The 20,743-nt window shown below is 40.7% G+C and overlaps 1 protein-coding gene across 1 annotated transcript in view; it reads right to left on the reverse strand.

Moving 5' to 3' along the window:
* The window catches only part of INPP4B (inositol polyphosphate-4-phosphatase type II B), a 481,293-nt gene that overhangs the window by 338,845 nt on the left and 121,705 nt on the right, over window positions 1–20,743 (reverse strand). Inside the window, exon 6 of the mRNA XM_073341212.1 lies at window positions 5,972–6,023. The gene's annotated coding sequence lies outside the window, so the exon portion shown is untranslated. The remainder of the gene's footprint in view (window positions 1–5,971; window positions 6,024–20,743) is intronic.

Genomic DNA, 20,743 nt, shown 5'->3' on the forward strand with positions numbered 1-20,743 from the left:
TCTTCTCAGCAGAATAGGTTAAATTCTCATTGTTCAAAATACCAGGAAAGGTAGAGATGGATTTCAATCCTCCGCATTTCTTCTAAACCACTGTTTTCTTCCCAATGGATATACTATGTTTCAACTACAATTTCATGCATACTGTTATCAACAGAATAATTTATTTTAAGTAACTGGCACACCCACTCATTTCCCTTCAGCAACTATGGAGAAATAATTCCATATAAAAATGTTATTCTTGCTTTCTATTGTTTACATTACTGTAACATCCCAAGTGATTATTTCCTTAGCAGATGCATCCAGTTAATGTGCTTCTTGCATAGCCACAAACATCACATCCCTCTTCAAGTGCCAAAAGCCCTCTCTTTCCTTTACCCACTGCCAAAACTCCAACTTCCCCTGACATCTATGATGCAGTTATACGTCATTCGTACAAAGAAAATGCAGCATACTGAAAAAGTAGCTAAATTGTATTTAACAACAAGATAAATAAAATGGGCTGCTCTACTGACTGTATTATCCATTTCATATTTAAATATTTTAAAAACCTTCAATATTAAAGCGTAAAGCCATGGCACAACTCCCAGTCTGTTGCATTACAGTGCCATAAATCAAGAGACCCAACTGCAGAATTTAGGTCCAGGTTGCCACAGAGCGCTAGGGCATTTAGGATACAGGGTTAACTTACTGAGATGACTGGGCCAGACGATCCCTCAGAGCTATAGTTTCAAGCTGTCTGTGGGCTCAGAAAGACAACACACTGATTTACATTCAGCTCACATTTTCATCATTCTCTGTCATCCAACTGGAGCTAGAAATATATTTTTCTACAAATTAAAGCTTAGATTCAGGAACTGAATTTTGCAGCCAGTGATGAGTGAAGGGTACATTCCTTAAATTGCACAGCCACAGAGCATATAGAGCCCTGAAGGTAAGGCAGACACAAAGCTGAAGTGAGAACCTTAATTCTCAATTTCCTTACTTTCTTGCTATTATAATTTCAATTTATCATTGTAAGAGTATAGGTTTTTTAAATTTAGATATTATAGGGTTTTAACGATTTACATTTTAAATACTATAATTATTAAGAATATTAATAAAGTATCCTATTAAAACAGGACCTCAATCAAGTCTCTGCCACTCTGTCAGCAGTTTTATCAAACTCTTGAGGGCTAGTAGAGTTTAAAAAAATAAAGCTGTACACTCGCAACAAATGTCTTGTTGTGCACATGACTGGAATAGCGACAACCTCGGTGTTCCATCACAGCTGCCAGCAGTTACTAAAGTCCTATACATGCAATGCAGTCAGCGGCTTCCGTGGCATTTGAGGCTCTGCAAAAACATTCTTAATCCTGATTGCTGTGAGATGTCATTGTATATCCAAAAAACATCTGCCTCACAGCTACTTGATCAGATATAAGCTTTCATTTTGGTGTAAAATGATGTGAGCTTGCAATCTGCTTTCAACTTCACCTGTTTTTCTTCAGGAAATAATTATGGAATTAGCATTATAAATTGCAAAAACATTTGCATAAAACAACAATTAATTACAGACATGCTAAGCTAATCAGTAATTCTGTGGATTCACTATGTTGCAGTGGATAAGTCTAATCAAAATGTCCAAAAAATTCAGACACATAACACGATTAAAGATATAGGTTGCAGAGTTCCCCTCAGTTCTATGACTCTTCTAAACCAAATATACTGGATTAAACTATTAAATCATAGATGGCAAAGCAATATAACGTTGCTTTTGAGAATTATAGACTTGAATCAGTAGACATATCTATGGTTTTCAATTGAAGCCCCAGAATATCAGAGATCCTGGATCCACAGTTCATTCTTAAAATTTCTTTGTCCAGATGAAATCTTATATAAAAAGCTCCCCTACAAGATATAGCCTGCAATTACTTGATCATTCTGGGCAAAAAGATTGCCCCTAGGAATAAAAATCTTTAAAATTATTATAAAAGTCAGGATCCATATTGAAAACTTTTATAAGGGGTTTTGAATGATGGAAGAGCATTCAAATGCAGATTCAGAAACGAGGGATGAATTAGTAACCTGACCACCGGTTTCAATTTGATGACTGCCATCAGAAAATGTACCACCATATCCAGATGATGTCTTAAAAGAAAATGACAGACTGTACCTAACTGTAACAAACCTGGTTACAGTATTACGCTTCAGTGAGTGGGCACTCAAACCTTAACCAAAATGGCTTGGCGAGAATTCAGGATGTCTTTGCTCCCTATAAGGACTCGTCAGGTTGTAAAGCTGGGTTCCCAGATTCTAAATGAGACAAGTAGATGCCTTCTCTGAGCATGGAACTCCAGTCTCTACCTCACCAGACTAATTAACTGACTAGAGGTACTCATTAGTTGCCATGTTTCCTTGCTTACCCATGAGGCAGACCTAGAGTGCTTAAAGGTCCTTCACAGTAGGTCTTATCGCACCGGAGTGGAAGCTCACAGGCTGCTGGTATCTTCTACTGCAGGTGTAGCTGTGGAAGCAGCTGCACCAAAGATGCTTTACCTTTGCCAACTAAGCGGTGATTGTGTAGAGGAAGTCTTCATTTACTGACCCTACTGTATATTGTCTTAGTAGCCATGCCTCAGCATCCTAACCAGCCAACGTGCAATAAGATAGGGACAAAACATCCAGAATGAGTAATATTACATCAGCCTGCCAGATTTCATGGCCAAGTAAGTACCTCTAGGAAGTCAGAGATGCCCCTGCCTAACAGGGTTCAACACAGACACACAGGTTTCACCCAGGCCGTCATGCCTCATCTCCTACCTTTTTCCCAGCCAACCATGCCCCTCAAGGCATTCCCCAAATAGACAGGCTCCTTTAGACTTCTTAAGGCCTCCTTACTTCTTCCAGCCAGACTCACATCTCAGCCTTGAAGGAACTCTGTGCAAGGCTTTCTGTTTCCACTGTTGCTGGGTGCAAGGATCCTTGGGACTAGAACCCGGCACAGCTGACGTTCCCACGTTGCCACCAGGAGGCCGTCCAGTGCCACATCGATGGAGCACTGTGGAGATTAGGCACCACAAGAAGTACAGCCCAAAAGGGCCAGAGCGATAGTATCTTGCAGCCCCCTGATTGGCCCAGGGTTACTATTTAACCTCGGAGGGTGCCCGGGAAGTTGTTCAACTACCTGAAAGGGGGTTCCAAAGAGGATGGATCTAGACTGTTCTCAGTGGTAGCTGATGACAGAACAAGGAGTAATGGTCTCAAGTTGCAGTGCGGGAGGTCTAGGTTGGATATTAGGAAACACTATTTCACTAGGAGGGTGGTGAAACACTGAAATGCATTACCTAGGGAATCTCCTTCCTTAGATATTTTTAAGGTCAGGCTTGACAAAGCCCTGGCTGGGATGATTTAGTTGGGGATTGGTCCTGCTCTGAGCAGGGGGTTGGACTAGATGACCTCCTGAGGTCCCTTCCAACCCTGATATTCTACGATTTTAACCACGCAGACTTCCGTTTTGCTATGGGTCCAGACCTGGTCTTGCTTTCTGATCTTCAATCTCCAAGCTCGGCCTGACTCTGACCCTGACTCTTGCCCATAGATGTCAGCTCTCACACCTCCTCTGAACCCTGCTCATCGACCACCACCTCGTGGCCCTTGACTCCCTGGTACCAGCCCAGCAGTAACCACTAGGCCTGATTGCTTATGCTCCACTCCCTTATATTGAGCTCTTCTCCTCCCTCTGCATTTCTCCCTGCTCTGTAACTTTCAACAATGCTGCTGCTGCTGCCTAGAAGAAGTGCCTGCAGCACTACTTCGGGGGAAAGGGAATGGGAGCAACACTGGTCAGTGACTTTGGCCAATCTGAGGAGCTGAATACTAAGTGATAGATCTTTCAACAGGCTGGATATAGACACTGCAGAAAAACCATTAAATACAGAATCTATGCAGAAATTTGGAAGCTGCCTTTAAAAACAGCCAAAAACCCAAGGCACCGGGAAAATCTGGAATTTGAGAAGCACGTTGGTAAGTGTCCCACCTGCTGGAGTCAGAATGAACTGAGGACTCAGGGCCCACTCCAGCTCCCACTGAAGTCAACAGAAAGATTTCCACTGGGCCTTCACAGAGCAATACCCTTAGACAGTTAGGAATCATCTTACCTACTTCGGGCTCCCTGCAAGGGATGACGTGAGTAATACAAGGGCTGGGCATTCTACACTGGCTCTATCTCCTCTGCTATATTACAATGTTTGTTGTTTTGCTAATAAAAGGTATAACCTTACTAGTCAGAGAACACACAGACTGTCTTATGTGCCCCTCAGGGTCCTCAGTCTAGTGACAACTTCACTACTGTAGCTGAGCTGGAGGCAGAACCCTAACATGGTAGATAGACTCAAAATCCTACTGGCAGATTAGACTACATCTCTCTCTACCATCTCTGGCAGAAAGGGACTATACCAGAAAATTTGAATGGGTAAAGGAGAACAACAAAATAAATACAGTATCTTCAAGTTACTGCACACTGCAATGATTCTAATCTATCAATTCACTATAGTTTCTTAACATGTCTACTCAACTGCCTGATATTACTCAATATATTTGAAATGGGTGATGGCGTTGTGTGGTATAGAGATAGTCTGTGTAGTGCGTTACAGAAAAATACTGAACACTGGTTTAGGATGGTTTAAAGGAAATTTTTTTTCGTGTATTGGACTAATTTTTTTAACCCTCCGCTTGTAAACTACCGTGAATCCAATGGTACAAAGGGCTTAAGCTCAGGCCTTATGGTGCCTTTTGGACCAGAAGAGCAGTGTAAATGGGCCATCAGGCAATGCACATTTGAGCCTTATTATTATTAGGACAGATTCACAAAAAGTGACACTTTTCATGTACAACTCTAGTAAGTTTATTAGTTGAGAGCAGTAATTTGAGAAACAATGTCTCCTGTTAAACATATCTTAAGGCTTAATAAGATTAAGCTTTTATTCAGTTTCCAGCCACATCAAATCTTCTTTACAAAACAACTAAATCCACTCTCTCCATAAACTGGAATGCATTTCCAGAACCTGTGAATGCTTCTTCTCCATGAGGGTACAGAAGGCTATGGTTGCAGCATAACCACACTATGTCACTGCACAGGTTTGGGGAGTATAATCTCAGGAATTTAGGCAAAGAATGCAAACTCCTCAAATGCCAATCCAGCAAAGAGAAGGAGTAAGGCCACTAAGTGAATCTACTGGATAGTCCCCTGACTCCGAATTCAGATGAAGCCTATGGAAAATGCAAGAGCTACCACAGTCCTCAGGCAAGATCTGTGGCCAGAGAGTGCTGAGGAGAAGACATCTTCCACCTAGCTCTGTGGGTCTCTCCAGGGCACAAGATTAGCCCCTAAAATTCAAAGTGTACAAACATGTATTCAATAGTACAAGTTCCATGAGACAAACTAAAACACTGCTTTTCTCTCTGAATGTAGGTAGCTTAGGTTTATAAATTGGACTTTACGAACTATATTCATAACAGCCTATGGAGCCAATAAACATTTCCCTGTTTCTACATGACCTCAGCCAATATTAAGCATATCTTGTCTGTCAACTTTTTTTTCAGTCAGAGGAAGTGAGACAAGTGAAGGAGGCGGAGCAATAGGAAAACATAACACATTTATAAAAAGAGATCAATATTCTGCTTAACTACTCAGAAAGACTTTTTATCTGGTATAAATCCAGAGGCTTCTCAAAAATATTTCCTATATTCCTTTGCAAAAAATATGGAGTCAACTAATCTGATTTCTGTCCCTCAGGCAGCTGAACGTTTCTGAATTGGTCATGGAAATTAGGTAAAGGACATTATTGTCAAATGCTGTAATTCAAAGTTTCACAATTTAATCATGGAACCAAATCAGCTGCCAAAACACACCTTCCAGACAGACATGCAATAATAGGTCATGCTCCACTTAACAAATTCAGTCTTTCATGGAAGTTTAGCCAGTTCCACTTACTGTATTAATTTAAGAACTCCCTCCTTGAGACAAAAAGATGTAATCTGGTTTCCTGTGTAAAGAGACATAACTGGTTAAAATGATCAAGAGATATATAATTAACTAACAAAATAAGAAAAAGAAACATAATAAAAATTAGTAAGAAATCAACAGGCCAACCAAATTGTTCATTAGCCAACAATACAATTTTCCATGCCATCAAATGCAGTTCTGAACCTAGCTCTTCTGTCGTTTGTGTAGCAGCCTGGTACAGTAGACAGAACCCAGTACTAGAAATAAGATTCTATACTCAGCTCTGTGACTGATGTCATGTATAACCCCTGAGCAAGTCACAACCTCAATAAACTCCATCTGTAAAAATTGGGATAAGGATACTTATCCATCTTTGTAAACCACTTTCAAATGAAAAAGTGCAATGTAAGAGCTACATATTATTGTTATTATGGGTGCTGGGGAAGATTCCGGAAGCTGTTTACACTCAGGATCAACAAATGAATTGATTCACAGAGTGACACAGTATCTATCCTCATCTTGGAGAAGTGGTAAGGCAAACAACATTCTGGGAGTTAAAATAGTAGTATCTAGTCCCATAATGGATAGTATCTAGACAGACTTTTCAGTCTGGGCCAGCTGCTCTGATGAAAGGCTAAATCCAACAATATAATTACAGATTGTATAGTAACACTTACCTTTTACCCAACCACTAACTTAGAAAATCCATTCTAAGTCATATTCTAAGGATACATCATCTTATACAAGTGACAATACATATGCTGTACCTTTTTCTCCATCTTGACTTGGACAGAAAAAACATACTCCAGATACATAACTTCTGTGTTTATAAAATAAGCTTAATTATTTAAGCCACTTAGCTACACATACACAGTAGGTGAATTGAATAACCAACCATTTTACTGATCAGTGTGAAATATCTCAGACTTTTTACTCTAAAAAACGGCCAATCTTATAAATGCCAACCTAATCAGCGTTTAGGAGAACAAGTGTAAGGCTGACATCGCCAAAGAATAGGACACAGGAGACCTGAGCTCTACTCCCGGCTCTGCCACTTGCCTGCTGTGACACCTTTGCATGTCACTTCACCTACCTGTGCCTCTATTACCCCAACTGTAAATATGGATAATATACTTACCTCCTTGGTAAAAGGCTTTGAGATCTACAGATGAATGGTGTTATAGAAGAAGTAGGTTAGACTTAAAATATATGCAAACCAATGTATTTCCTCAATCAGAGTTTTGTAATTTATTTCTCCTGCCCTTGCATATTTTTATATGGGCTATAATAAATTATAGACTCAGACCTTAAAATCAGAAAAGACCATCATGATCATCTTGTCTCATCTCCTGCACATCACAGGCCACAGAACTTACCCACAGACTCCTGTAATAGACCCCAGCCTCTGGCTGAGTTACTGAAGTCCTCAAATCTTGATGTAAAGACTTTCAGTTACAGAGAATCCACCAGGTACTACTCCTGAGGGCATTCTGCCCCAAAAAATAAATAAATTCTGCGCACAATATTTTAAAATTCTGCAAATTTTATTTGTCAAATAAATGTGGAGGTTCCAGCATAGTATTGAGGAGCACAGGCCACTGGCTGCACAGAGGTGGGAGATCACTGTGCAGCTCCCCACCCCAGGACACGGACTCAGCGGTGAGGCTGCACCCAACCCTGACACAGTGCAAGGACCCAGCCTGCCCCAGAAACATCCCAGGGCCCTGCCCCTCTGTGTGGGCAGGCAGGCTCAGCAAGGCAGGATCCAAGTGTGGAGAGGCTTAATGTGGGCGATCCAGGTGTGGGTTGAGAGGGTTCTGTGTGGGGCAATACAGGTGCAGGGGGGATCTGGATGCACAGTGGCTTGTTAGGGGTTCTGGGTGAAACAATAACGGGACTCTGCAGGGGGGTGAAGGTGGTTGGGCCTCCGTGTGTGGAGGTCTGGGTGTGCAGAGGACAGAGCTCAATGGGGGGGGGGGGTCTGGGTGTGGAGGCCTCAGTGTGAGGGTCCAGATGTTATGGGAGTGGGGCTCAGGGATGTGGAGATCCAGGTGCAACTGGTTGGGACTTGGCGGGGTGGGAATCTGGGTGGCTTATCGGGGTGGTTCAGGTGCAAGGGGAGTGGGGCTCATCACGGGGGTCTGAGTGCAGTGGGTGAGGCTCAGTGGGAGGGTCTGGGTTTGAGAGGGTCTGGATCGACGGGGGTTGGGCAGATGGGGGAGCAGTTCTCTGTACAAGGATCCCTCCCCCTGAAGCTGAGGAACAATGGGTGCAGGAAGTGGGGTGGTGGGGCGGAGTTTGAAGAGCTTCCTGCAGCTGGAGGAGAAATCTGGAGGGTGAGACTGACCTGGCCCCAGATGCCATGCAGGGGAAAAGGAAGTCCTGTCCTCCCTAGCCCAATTGTGTCTAGCAGCTGAGCCCGGCACAGGGTAGGAGCCACCAGCTGGGTCTTCCCCAGTCCTGCCTCCTGCCCCACAGTGATTCACCTCTCTGCTGGCTGCCCTCGGAAGCCGAAACGTAGTGCTGGGGAGGGTCACATGACCACTCTTTTGGCTTCCCTGTCAGAAAGTCATTTTTCTGTGGGGAAACAAAGAAATCTGCAGGGGGACATAAATTCTGCACATGCACAGTGGTACAGAATTCCCCCAGGAGTAAAAATTTACTCTAGTTCAAACCAGCAAGTGACCTATGCCCCACACTGTAGAGGAAGGTGAAAAAAACCCAAGTTCATATTGAACGTGAAAAACCTAGATGCAGACATAGAGGTATGATTTAAACTTTATTATTCTTCCAGGGAGTAACATCTCTCTCATTTTAAACAAAAAAATGTGCGCACACACACACACAGGGGTCAGAATCTCATCTTGGATTCTTCTCTCAATTGCATCTGTGCAAATCCATTGTAAGCATTAAGCACTATTCAGTGACATGACCACAGTGCAAGTAAATTATCATTCTCTGGGACAGCAAGACCCTCTGCATCCAAGAGGATTTTAAGTACAAGGGACTACAGACAGTGTTACTACCACCACCATATTTTCTTTACCAGTGAGTTCATGCTACTGAGGAAGTGTGGCTTTAAGCTGAAGCTTCAAGTTATAGCTGCGGTTCCACAGGAAAACATACCAGCAGAGCCTGAGTAGACGTAACTGAACTAGTTCAGCCACGAGGCCACACCCCCTGAGCAAGTCCTGCTCATTTTAATTTTGTTTACTCCAATGGCTTCCCCACAGCCTTCTCCTTTCCTGACCCCCATACCCTTTACTGTAGAGGGGAGATTAAAGCAGCTGTGCACCCTACCCTTTCATATACATTTTCTGCCTGAGGGGCCCTGGGTTAGGGTTTGCTGCCAGGAAAAAACAACAATACACCAAGAAATAGATCTGGCCCACTGGAACCAAAATTTTGCCCTTGTGCTTTAAAGGCAAGTTTTATATTAAAAAAAAAAGGGTTTATTATTGACGATCACATTGTGACTACCTCTTGAGATGGGGAACCTTATGCAGGAGCCAGACACGGTTGGATACCCCTGTCTCCTGAGCAGTATAACACCTCTTTCCACCAAGAAAGTGATAGGTATGTGACCAGCAGTGTATTAATGTTACTGTTTCAATGCTGTGTGTGTAGTTGACAATAGCATTTCTGTTTATTATGAATAATGCCTCTCCAGACTTCACCTTGAGAATCAACACTCCAACAGCAGCTGAGCATCTGCGCAAGGTAAGAAAACGGCCGAGATGAACCAAGGAAGATATGTTCTATGTGGTGCTGCAGCAGTCAGAGGTAGAAAACTCTGAACGCAAGAAGTGGAGGGAAAGAGAAAAGCAGGAAAGATAAGAGAAGGATTCTTACAACAGGGATGCCACAGAGAGGATGATTAAAGTTCTGAAGCTTCAAACCAACATGGTCCAGGACTCTCATGTATCAGGGGGTATCCGTATTAGTCTGTATCCACAAAAACAACCAGGAGTCCGGTGGCGCCTTAAAGACTAACAGATTTATTTCAGCATAAGTTTTCATGGGTAAAAACCCCACTTCTTCAGATGCTCCAGACTCTCGTAACACTCCAGACTGAGTAGATGCGTGCCCGCCCTCCTCTTCACAGCATTGTGAACTCTTTCCCATGCACTCGCCAAACTCCCCCTGTGCATTCCTTTCTGCCTTCTGGCACTTCACACTTTCCTCTACACTCCAATCCCGCAGACAGCTTTTCAAATGAAAGCAGGGCCTATACTCAGCTATGAAAAACAGCCCCTCATATCTTCCCCCCCACCAATAGTGTTGGTCTGTCTGTCTCTGTGTGGTGTTGTGGTTTATTTGTTAATAAAAGCAATCTTTTTTTAATTATAAGCACTCTATTTGTTTACATGCAAGGTCTGATGCCTCATGGCACCTGCAAATCAACAGGCACTGTAATTAGTGCCTTATATTGAATCCTAGGACTTAACAATCACAACTGCTTCCTAGCCTACCAAATGTAATTAACCATAGCAGTCCCAATCATAGCAACAAACATTACCGGTTTTCATCTTCGAAGTGTTGCCTCAAGGCATCCCTGATTCTTATTGTCCCAGGTTGCACCCCTCTAATAGCCCTGCTATCTGGCTGCTCAAAATCAGCAGTCAGGCATTATGCCTCAGCAGTCCACCCCTAAGTAAACCATTTGCCCTTCCCTTCACAAATATTATACAGCATACAACACGCGGCTATAACCATGGGTATATTTTCCTCATTCGGGTCAAATCTGCCATATAGGCACCCCCAGCACGCCTTTAATCGGCCAAACGCACATTCTGCACCTACTCAACATGTTGTTGAACCGCTCCTTACGGCTATCTAGGTTTCCTGTGTACGGCTTCATGAGCCATGGCATTAAGGAGTACACTGGGTCTCCCAGGATCACTCTGGGCATTTCGACTCCCCCTGTCGCAATCTTCTGGTCTGGAAAGAAAGTTCCTGCTTGCAGCTTTCTGTACAGGCCAGTGTTCCTAAAGATGTGTGTCTCATGCACTTTTTCAGGCCACCCCATGTAAATGTCAGTGAAATGCCCCCGTGATCCAAAAGCACCTGCAAAACCACAGAGAAGTACTCCTTCCGATTGATGTACTTGGTTGCAAGGTTGGATATTGGAATTGTCATAAATATAAAGGGAAGGGTAAACCCCTTTGAAATCCCTCCTGGCCAGGGGAAAGCTCCTCTCACCTGTAAAGGGTTAAGAAGCTAAAGGTAACCTCGCTGGCACCTGACCAAAATGACCAATGAGGAGACAAGATACTTTCAAAAGCTGGGAGGAGGGAGAGAAACAAAGGGTATGTGTGTCTGTCTGTAGTCTGTCTTTGTCGGGGATAGACCAGGAATGGAGTCTTAGAACATTTAGTAAGTAATCTAGCTAGGTATGTGTTAGATTATGATTTCTTTAAATGGCTGAGAAAAGAATTGTGCTGAATAGAATAACTATTTCTGTCTGTGTATCTTTTTTGTAACTTAAGGTTTTGCCTAGAGGGGTTCTCTATGTTTTTGAATCTAATTACCCTGTAAGATATCTACCATCCTGATTTTACAGGGGGGATTTCTTTATTTCTATTTACTTCTATTTTTATTAAAAGTCTTCTTGTAAGAAACTGAATGCTTTTTCCTTGTTCTCAGATCCAAGGGTTTGGGTCTGTGGTCACCTATGCAAATTGGTGAGGCTTTTTATCCAACATTTCCCAGGAAAGGGGGGGTGCAAGTGTTGGGAGGATTGTTCATTGTTCTGAAGATCCAAGGGTCTGGGTCTGTAGTCACCTAGGCAAATTGGTGAGGCTTTTTACCAAACCTTGTCCAGGAAGTGGGGTGCAAGGTTTTGAGAAGTATTTTGGGGGGAAGACACGTCCAAACAGCTCTTCCCCAGTAACCAGTATTATTTTGGTGGTGGTAGCGGCCAGTCCAAGGACAATGGGTGGAATATTTTGTACCTTGGGGAAGTTTTGACCTAAGCTGGTAAAGATAAGCTTAGGAGGTTTTTCATGCAGGTCCCCACATCTGTACCCTAGAGTTCAGAGTGGGGGAGGAACCTTGACAGGAATATATAAGAATTGGAATATGCATGCCATCTATTGCCCCTCCACAGTTTGGGAAACCCATTTCTGCAAAGCCATCCACAACATCATGCACGTTGCCAAGAGTCACAGTCTTTTCAGCAGGATATGATTAATGGCCTTGCACACTTGCATTAATGCAGACCCAACGGTCTACTTCCCCACTCCAAACTTGATTGTGACTGACGGGTACCAATCTGGAGTCATCAGTTTCCACACTGCAACTGTCACACACTTCTCCACCAAGAAAGTAGCTCTCATTCAGGTGTCCTGCACCGCAGGGCTGGGGCAAGCTCAGCACACAGTTCCAAGAAGGTGGCTTTCCGCATCTGAAAGTTCTGCAGCTACTGCTCAACATCTCAGACTTGCATAACAATGTGATCCCAAACTCTATGCTAGTTTCCCAAGCCCAAAAGTGACATTCCACTGTGTTCAGCTCCTCCATGAATGCCAAAAGCAATCTAATGTTACTGCTTTCCATGTCGGACACCACGTCAGGCAACTGTGACTGCCGTTGCCTTTGTAACTTCAAGAATAACTCCACTGCAACTCGCTATGTGCTACTGAGAGCAAGCAGAGCAGTGGAGAGCAGTGCAGGATCCATTCCTGCAGATAGATATGGCAGGGAAAGCAGAAAAGAAGGAAAGCTGAAAAATGCCGCAAACTGAAGACGGAAGCACATGGAATGCTGGGACCGAAAGCAGTGCATCACAGGGCATTGAGCCCAGACCCATGATGCGCCATGATCCCAGGCCCTTCCCACAAGACCTAGCGGCAGAAGGGTGAGAGCTGCACTGTGTGATAGGTACCCACAGTGTACTGCTCTCATTGGCAATGAGAGTGCCACAAGTGTGAACACACTATGCCGCCAATGAAAGATAATGTGAACACACAACAGCGGTTTTCTTTAAGCGCTTTTTTTTTTTATCAGCAACGAAGCTCTCGATGAAAAAACTCTGCTAGTGTAGACATACCCTTAAGTAAGCTTATTTATCCTGCCCTTCAATTGCTGGGGATAGAGTACATGCATCTCATCACAGGCAGAAAGAGGGCCAAGTAATTTTTGGACAGTATATATTGTATTTTTCTCTCTCTCCAAATAGAGTAATCAATCAAGAGAATATGGAATATTAGACATTTGCTGTAATGTCAAAATCACAGAAGTACAGACGTAGAGTGATGCTATTGTTACAAAATATTAAAATGGGTAGGAGAAAATAAAGACACTGCTTAGATACTTCAGATTATATTTATAAACTGCTGAAGGTGCTATTATTTGATTGCAATTATTTCAAAACACAAATTTTGTACTGCTTGGGAATCAAACAGGATTGAAATGAATAGGAAATCCATTAACTAAATTGTAGATGATAATCCATTGAATGACATGAACACATTTAATGGACAGAAGGCACAAATTAGTATGATAATTATACAATTATTCAAACTTGGAAATCAGAAGAAATCCTAACCTTTCTCAAACCTTTAATATGTTAAATTATTAGATCTTCATTTTTGAAATACCAGATGAAATGGGCCATATGACATATGCAATATTTTATCTATCTGCAGAATCTGGGTCGCAGTGATATGTGAAAAATACAGATTATGCTCTATTGTATATTTGAGGCATTTGCTTTGGCTAATGTATCAGAGGATGCCTAAACTTCATACAAAAAAGAGAAGAAATTAGCTACTGAATGTGCTGATTTAAAAAAAAGAAATCACTTAAGTCATGTTACAAAAATTACACACTTTATCTGGGTGAATTCCAGATGGGGGTTGGGGGAACCCACAGTGTTCTTTAATTTATTTCAATTTGACCTAACATAACTATCTGTCTAGAGGTAAAAGGTAACTCAGTTTACTATTTGCTCAATCCTAGCCCTTTAAAGAAAAAACAAACAGTCTTCCAATTTAATCACAGGTTTCAGAGTAGCAGCCGTGTTAGTCTGTATTCGCAAAAAGAAAAGGCGTACTTGTGGCACCTTAGAGACTAACAAATTTAATCACAGTATCATTTAATATTTATTTCTGTGTCTGCAGATCTGTTTTTTCCAGTGAAATCATAATTGGAAAAATACAGACCATTAAGATGAAAGCTTTTTTTTCCTATACTGCAAACTATCAGACATTCAGATTTACCACTTAGCATTTATAATCAAATACAGAATAAAATATTTGTTCTGAAGCATTCATGACACACAACACATAGACACAGAAGAAAAAGACAGACAGAAGCACCCAGACACTACGAGGAACTAATAACTGGAAAATAAAAAGATAAAAGATTCAAGATCTGGATTATTATCTCTTGTTGCAGAGAATTTATGCAAGAATATTACCATTAGTACTACTAGAAATAGAGGATTATTCCAGTCAGTATGTCTTTATTATTATTTGTATATCCAATCTTAGAATTTCTGACATCTCAGCACCCCTTCCACATATTAGCACTTCCGCAGAGCCAGCATTATACTAACTGTACATTTTAAAAAGTCACTTATAAGAGCAGAAAACTATAAATACATACAGTGTATACATAGATTGCTGCCACCAACTAGGGCCCTTCCACATTTTTCTTAAAATTAAGAACTTTTTCCTAGATTCAAACAACTCGGTTAAGTATTTAAAAGCTGATAGAGAGAAACAAGCCTAAAATGCGTGAGTCCAAAATGGCTGCCTTGAGTACTCCCAGACACTCAAGAAACTTTCAAAGCTTTGGGCCTGATTCTCCATTCCATGAGTTGGACTATAGCATGACTCCACTGAGCTGAACAGAATAGATAATCTGCCCCTTTGTTTGTTTCAAAAAGTGTCTGAACTCAAACAGGCACTCAAGGAACAAAGCTTTGAACGTTTCCAAAGCTGCTGCAAGGATTTACTCTAAATCCTCAGTTTAGACTAATTCCTCTTGAGAATGGAATACACATCTTATTTGAGGCTTTATATTTTATGCCTATGGAAATACTGGCAATAGACATTGCCTATTGGATCTATTTTTCAAATAAAATAAATCTTTTAGAGCTTAAAAAAAGTTACCATGTGGATTTATGCTTCAGAAAGGGGAATATAAAATCAATGCCTGCAATAAAGTGGTCCTTGTAAAATCCTGCAAAATACTACAGCATGTTCCAGAAGTCTACCACACTTTCTAAGTGATGGACTGGACCCACCAACACAGACTATTAGCCCCTAAATATATATTTATAGAACAGAATTATGGACCAAATTCATCTCTTGTGTAACTCCACTGAAACTATGCCAAGAATGAATTTGACACAATAGACTAAATTCTGCAATAACTTAAACTCTTTGAAGTCTTATCAGACTGATGGTACTGCATGGGGAGCCAGTCAGCACCTACTTGAACCATGTATTAGAGGGACAAGGAAAGAAAGAAAATTACAAAGCTGTTAGGGTCTTCTAGACTTGTGGATGTTAAAAAGATTATTTTAAAATTACCCATTCCTTATAAACTGCCCCACTCTACATAATGGCTACTTTGCACCTAGGATAAATTAGAAAAACCTGCTGGAATAAGCTACTCTAAGCCTCTAAATAGGACTTAAGTGGTACATAGGCCTAGAGTTGGACTCCACAGGGTGAACTTCACTCAAGCAAGAGATAAGAGAAGCATTGTGGGGGAAAAACAAACAAACAAAACTCTGAGGAAGACACTATAGCCCGCAGGAGGAATTAAATGGAATCTATGCGGTAGCTTTACATTTCCCCACACACAATCTGGTTTCTCTCTGACCACAATGACGACCAGACCTTGCAAAATATGCATAAATACTATCTGATAGAGCCTTCCTTTCCTTCTCATAAGTCACCCTAATGTCTAATTTTACCCACTTGGAAATAATGAACATCAATGCCTAATTATGCCGGTTCACCTGAGCTGCTGAAATCTAACTCTGTTCTAACACCAAAATAAAACATTAATTTCCTTCAGGTGTCATAGATTGAGGCAAAAAGAGGGAATTACAATAAAGTGGTGCCAATGAAAAATCAAATTAATCTTTTCCGTAATATCTTTGCCTGTAGCCTGTATATATGATCAGATTGTCAGGGGAAAACTACAATATCAGTTCTTAAGCTAACAGACCTCTTGATTCTTCATGTCAATGCTGCTGCATTTTAAATACTACTTTAATGGATGAGAACTAAGTGATACCTCCTCCAGAAGTTCAAAGAGCGGTTCTGATAAGACTTACATAATTCAGATTCCCTTTGGCTACTTGCTTCAGTTTTAAGTAGAAAACTTCATTAAGAAATCTGGCAATACCTTTCCAACCAATGTAAATTATCTAATGCAGCCATCAAACTCAAAATTTTTGCAATAAAGTTTTAAGAATATTGAAACCAATCACTGTCTTAAGGTTCTAAGGGCTGATTTGCCTGTGCTTTGCCAGTGTAAATGGGCCTTAAGTGGGAATAATTTAATGTACAGGGCCTTAGTGTAAATGAAAATCATGCCCTATGTGTATAGCCAAAATAAAAAAGGCTGCCTGAATTGATATGCTTTAGAAATAGATTATTTTCAATTTAAGCTGAGCATCAATACAAAATTCTGAGCAGCCATAAATTAGCCTCCAGCTTTCCATCTCCAAGGTTAGTATGACCACTTGCATAAGGTGGTCTACTGCAAGAGGTTTTTCTTAAAAATTAACAAAGAACTGGCTGATATTTCCAACAGATAAGATAGTTCTGGCCAACAAGCTCGCACTAGTTCTAAAATCACCAGGGCGTATATCCTTGTGAATTTTTTTGTGCCACTCAGGCAAATAGCAGTAATGAAAGGAAGGCATATACTTCTAGGCCTAGATGAGTGAAAACATCTCTTATCAGGGAATATAGTTGCCAAAGTCTGAAGAAAAATGTTAGGACCTTTTGACCTTGGTTGTGCTGCAGACAAAAAAATATCCAGTCCTGATACATTCAATTTCAGAATTAAAAGGTCAGGATGCTCCAATGTTAGCTCCCACTCTCTCAATGCCAACTGCTGCCTACTGAGACAATGAAATCTGAGGTTCGGTTTCCATTGATATAAGTGCCAGGGCCAGATTTAGGGGCAGGCGACCCAGGTGACCGCCTGAGGGGATGGGCTTGGGATGGGCGCTGGGCTTGGGGTGCTGTTTTTGTTGTTAGCAACAAAAGGGAAAATAGAATGTTTGAAGTATTCTATATGTGGATTCATTTTTCACTAACCTCCTAGAATGTTCTGCTTCTTTTTTAGAATCTCATGGACTTTGAGAACTACATTTTTCTTGAACCTCCTAGAATGTTGTCAGCCATGCCCTCATGGGTATATAATGGGAGGGCATCACTAGCGAGTCAGTGAGATATAAGTATGAAATGAAGTGGGAGCCCATCTTCAATATTGTGAAGAACCTTGTTTTATTGTGCAATTGTGAAAATGTACTTGTGTTTTAAGACTTGAAGAGTGTAAGCAGTGACTACTAAAGGACATATTTAATGAGATACCAGAGATATCTATTGAATCCCATCTATGCAACAATATAAAAGAAATACTTTTACTACTTTTGCAATGCTTAACTCGTAATGTTCGATTACTTTCTAAGACTGCTGAACATAGACTTTTGCTCTCACTAATACTGGCCAGTCTTTGGATCTACCTAACACCGTGCATGAGGGCAAAGGCGAGAAAAGTGATCTTTTGAACTAAGGACTGGGGTTAACATTCTAAGGCTGTCACCTACTGTAACACTATTTAATACTGGTCCATCCAATGCTGGTGCACAGTTGAATTTCTTAATGTTAGTCCATTTGAGTTATTCTCAAAATTAAAAAGTTATTGTAAGTTTTGAGGAAAATTTTTTTTTATGTATGGCATGAATAAATAAAGATTTACAGATGCTAGTGTGCAAATTGTATCTTCTTATATGACAGGGATAAATCATGCATGCAAATCATGCATCAAAGTCATGAAATGGGCTACAAATGCAATAAAAAATCAGGTCTGAGAGAAACCAGATTGTGTGTGGGGAAAAATTTAACAAATGGACGGTGGGGAGCACCAAAGACGCTCCTCGCCTGTGGTGCCATTTGGTCTAGAGCCGGCCCTGTAAGTTGCCTACACCATAATTACCATCTGTGCTGTCCAAAATCTGTCAACAAATTTCTCTTTGGGCTGCACCATTTCCATAATCAATTAGGAATGCTATGACCTGATTCATTGGTACAAATTGTTATAGTTTTGTATATCAGCTAGAGTTTTAAGAAAGAACAGTAATTTACCAGTAATTGTGATTCTTTTATCAGTTCAGCTCTGGGATGTATCTGCCTGCAGAGTAGCTTGGTTTGAACCTTCCAGAAAGCCTTATGAATAGTGCGACTTCGTGCACCCCCATATTTCCACTCAAGCAATACAGCACAAGTCAGCAGTATGTGCAAAGGTTAAACATCATCAGCACAAAATATCCTGTTTTGGCATATAAAGGATTAAGACAATTTAAAGAATAGAGACAATATCTTATACTGTAACTTTGGACATATTCACCTACCATCTCTTAGTTCGCAAGTTAAAATGCAGAGATAGCAAGAGCTGAACCAGAATCAGGTTTACCCAGGCTGCTGGGTGGGCTAGTGTGTGCCAGCAGGAGTTGCATTCCTGTCCCTACAGGGGATGGAGCACAGATCCCCTCTTCATCTCTCCATTCCCCCCTGCCCCAACATTCTCTAATGTGCTGTGTTTTGTCCACAAACCTTGTACATACTTTTTAGCACTGGTGACAAATAGAACACATCTTTCTGAAAGTGACCTGCCGGATGATTTTCAAGGATTGGTGAACAGTAAATTATACATTGGTATCAAAATGTTTATACTCTCATTGACTATGTGGTCACTTAAAGACATGGACACTTCAGATATACATAATTGTACCACAGCCTCACCACTTATGATGCTCAATGCCAATCCAAGCCTATCTTATGGATTGCAAATCCCACTAAACCATATGGTTTCAATCTGTTCCAAAAGACTCAATTATAAAAAGGTATTTTTAAGAGTACTGGTTGCATTGAGTGTGAGCTTTCCATTTCATCAACGGACCACAAGACAAGCAGTTAATCAGTGGTGCTTCATCAGGGCTGTATGCACATTGGACTTTGACAAATTTGCCATCATAACACAGTAGGGAAGAATCTGGGCAATCAATCCAAGTTATAACCATTTTGATATATATAAAATTGTGAGATCATACAATACCTTTTCCACACGAGTGAACTCCTTCACAGCATCAATCCTCCTGTCTTTTAAAACAGTGCACCAAAGCATTAATTTTTAATATGTTCTATTTTTATTTTGAAGCCATTAAGGATCCATCCCCGATGTATTTGTATAAGAATATGCCATGCAGCCCATTATAAAAAAAACAAACAAACAAACAATTGAACCAATACACTTACTATAGTTCCCCTTCATAATTTGCTTTTCGAGAAAAATTACCTTTTATTCCAGAGGAACACTTCCATGCATACATGAAAAAATTATATAATTATGTCTGGCAAGTAAACACAATATAATATGTTTAGGACCTTTCATTAATGATGGTTTAAATTAGCTACCAACCAGCTGGCCTATCCCATCACATTTAACCAACAAATAATTAAATTACCTCATTATAGAAATGCTTAATTCACATAACTCATTCCCTGGTCATTTGATTTTAATCATCCATGTAATGGTCAAGAGTATCCAACATAAAGCCTCAATAAATGGCTGTAAGAAATATTGAAAAATTTGCAGTGTCACAAGCATTTCAATTTTAAAACCTAAATAAACATAATTGAAACAATACTGACTTTTTCTTCATTTAAAGATTAAAATGGTACAGTTAAAGGGAATAAAATATATTTTTGAATATCTGTGGATAGTATATTACATGCTGAAAAAGAATTTGAAATACAACAGGAATATTTTAAAAAAGTTTCAGAAATACTTATCACTACAGTATATATTGTTTTTCAAAGGGCATTCAGGTATTCATTCATACTCAACAATAGCACTTAAGTCTACATCGGATGCATGCATCCGATGAAGTGAGCTGTAGCCCACGAAAGCTTATGCTCAAATAAATTTGTTAGTCTCTAAGGTGCCGCAAGTACTCCTTTTCTTTTTGCGGATACAGACTAACACGGCTGCTACTCTGAAACTTAAGTCTTATTTCTCTTTAGGCCTGATGGAAATTGGGGACAGGCAAGCAGACTTCCAGAGTTACTGTCAAATTAATAGGTTATTGACTGATGGTGTTTTTTGAATCAACAAGGTTGCCATATAACATTTCACTGTGAACTAGAGGTTACAGAGAAATAGGAGAGAGAGTAATCCCTTTTGTAACTCTTCCATTGTTTCTAATGATTTAATCTTGTACTTAATTACCTGATGAGAAATCCGACCCTAACAGCTGTCTTAGAACAGAAAATCGTGAAAACAGGTACAATTTGAGACAATTGTCCTGGAATTTTCCAACACCCCTGTTGGTTATTACAAGTGGAATCCAATCACACCACTCAATCACATGCTTCAGGTAATCATGAATTCTGATAGAGCTGGCTGTGTGCAGCACATGCTTCTTTAGAGATCGAAACAACAGTTAGCATTTAACATGGGAAAAAGTCATTGTTTTACAATTGTGCATAATTTAGAAATTGTAAA

This window comes from Lepidochelys kempii, chromosome 4, assembly GCF_965140285.1.
Source record: "Lepidochelys kempii isolate rLepKem1 chromosome 4, rLepKem1.hap1, whole genome shotgun sequence".
Taxonomy (NCBI): Eukaryota; Metazoa; Chordata; order Testudines; family Cheloniidae; genus Lepidochelys; species Lepidochelys kempii.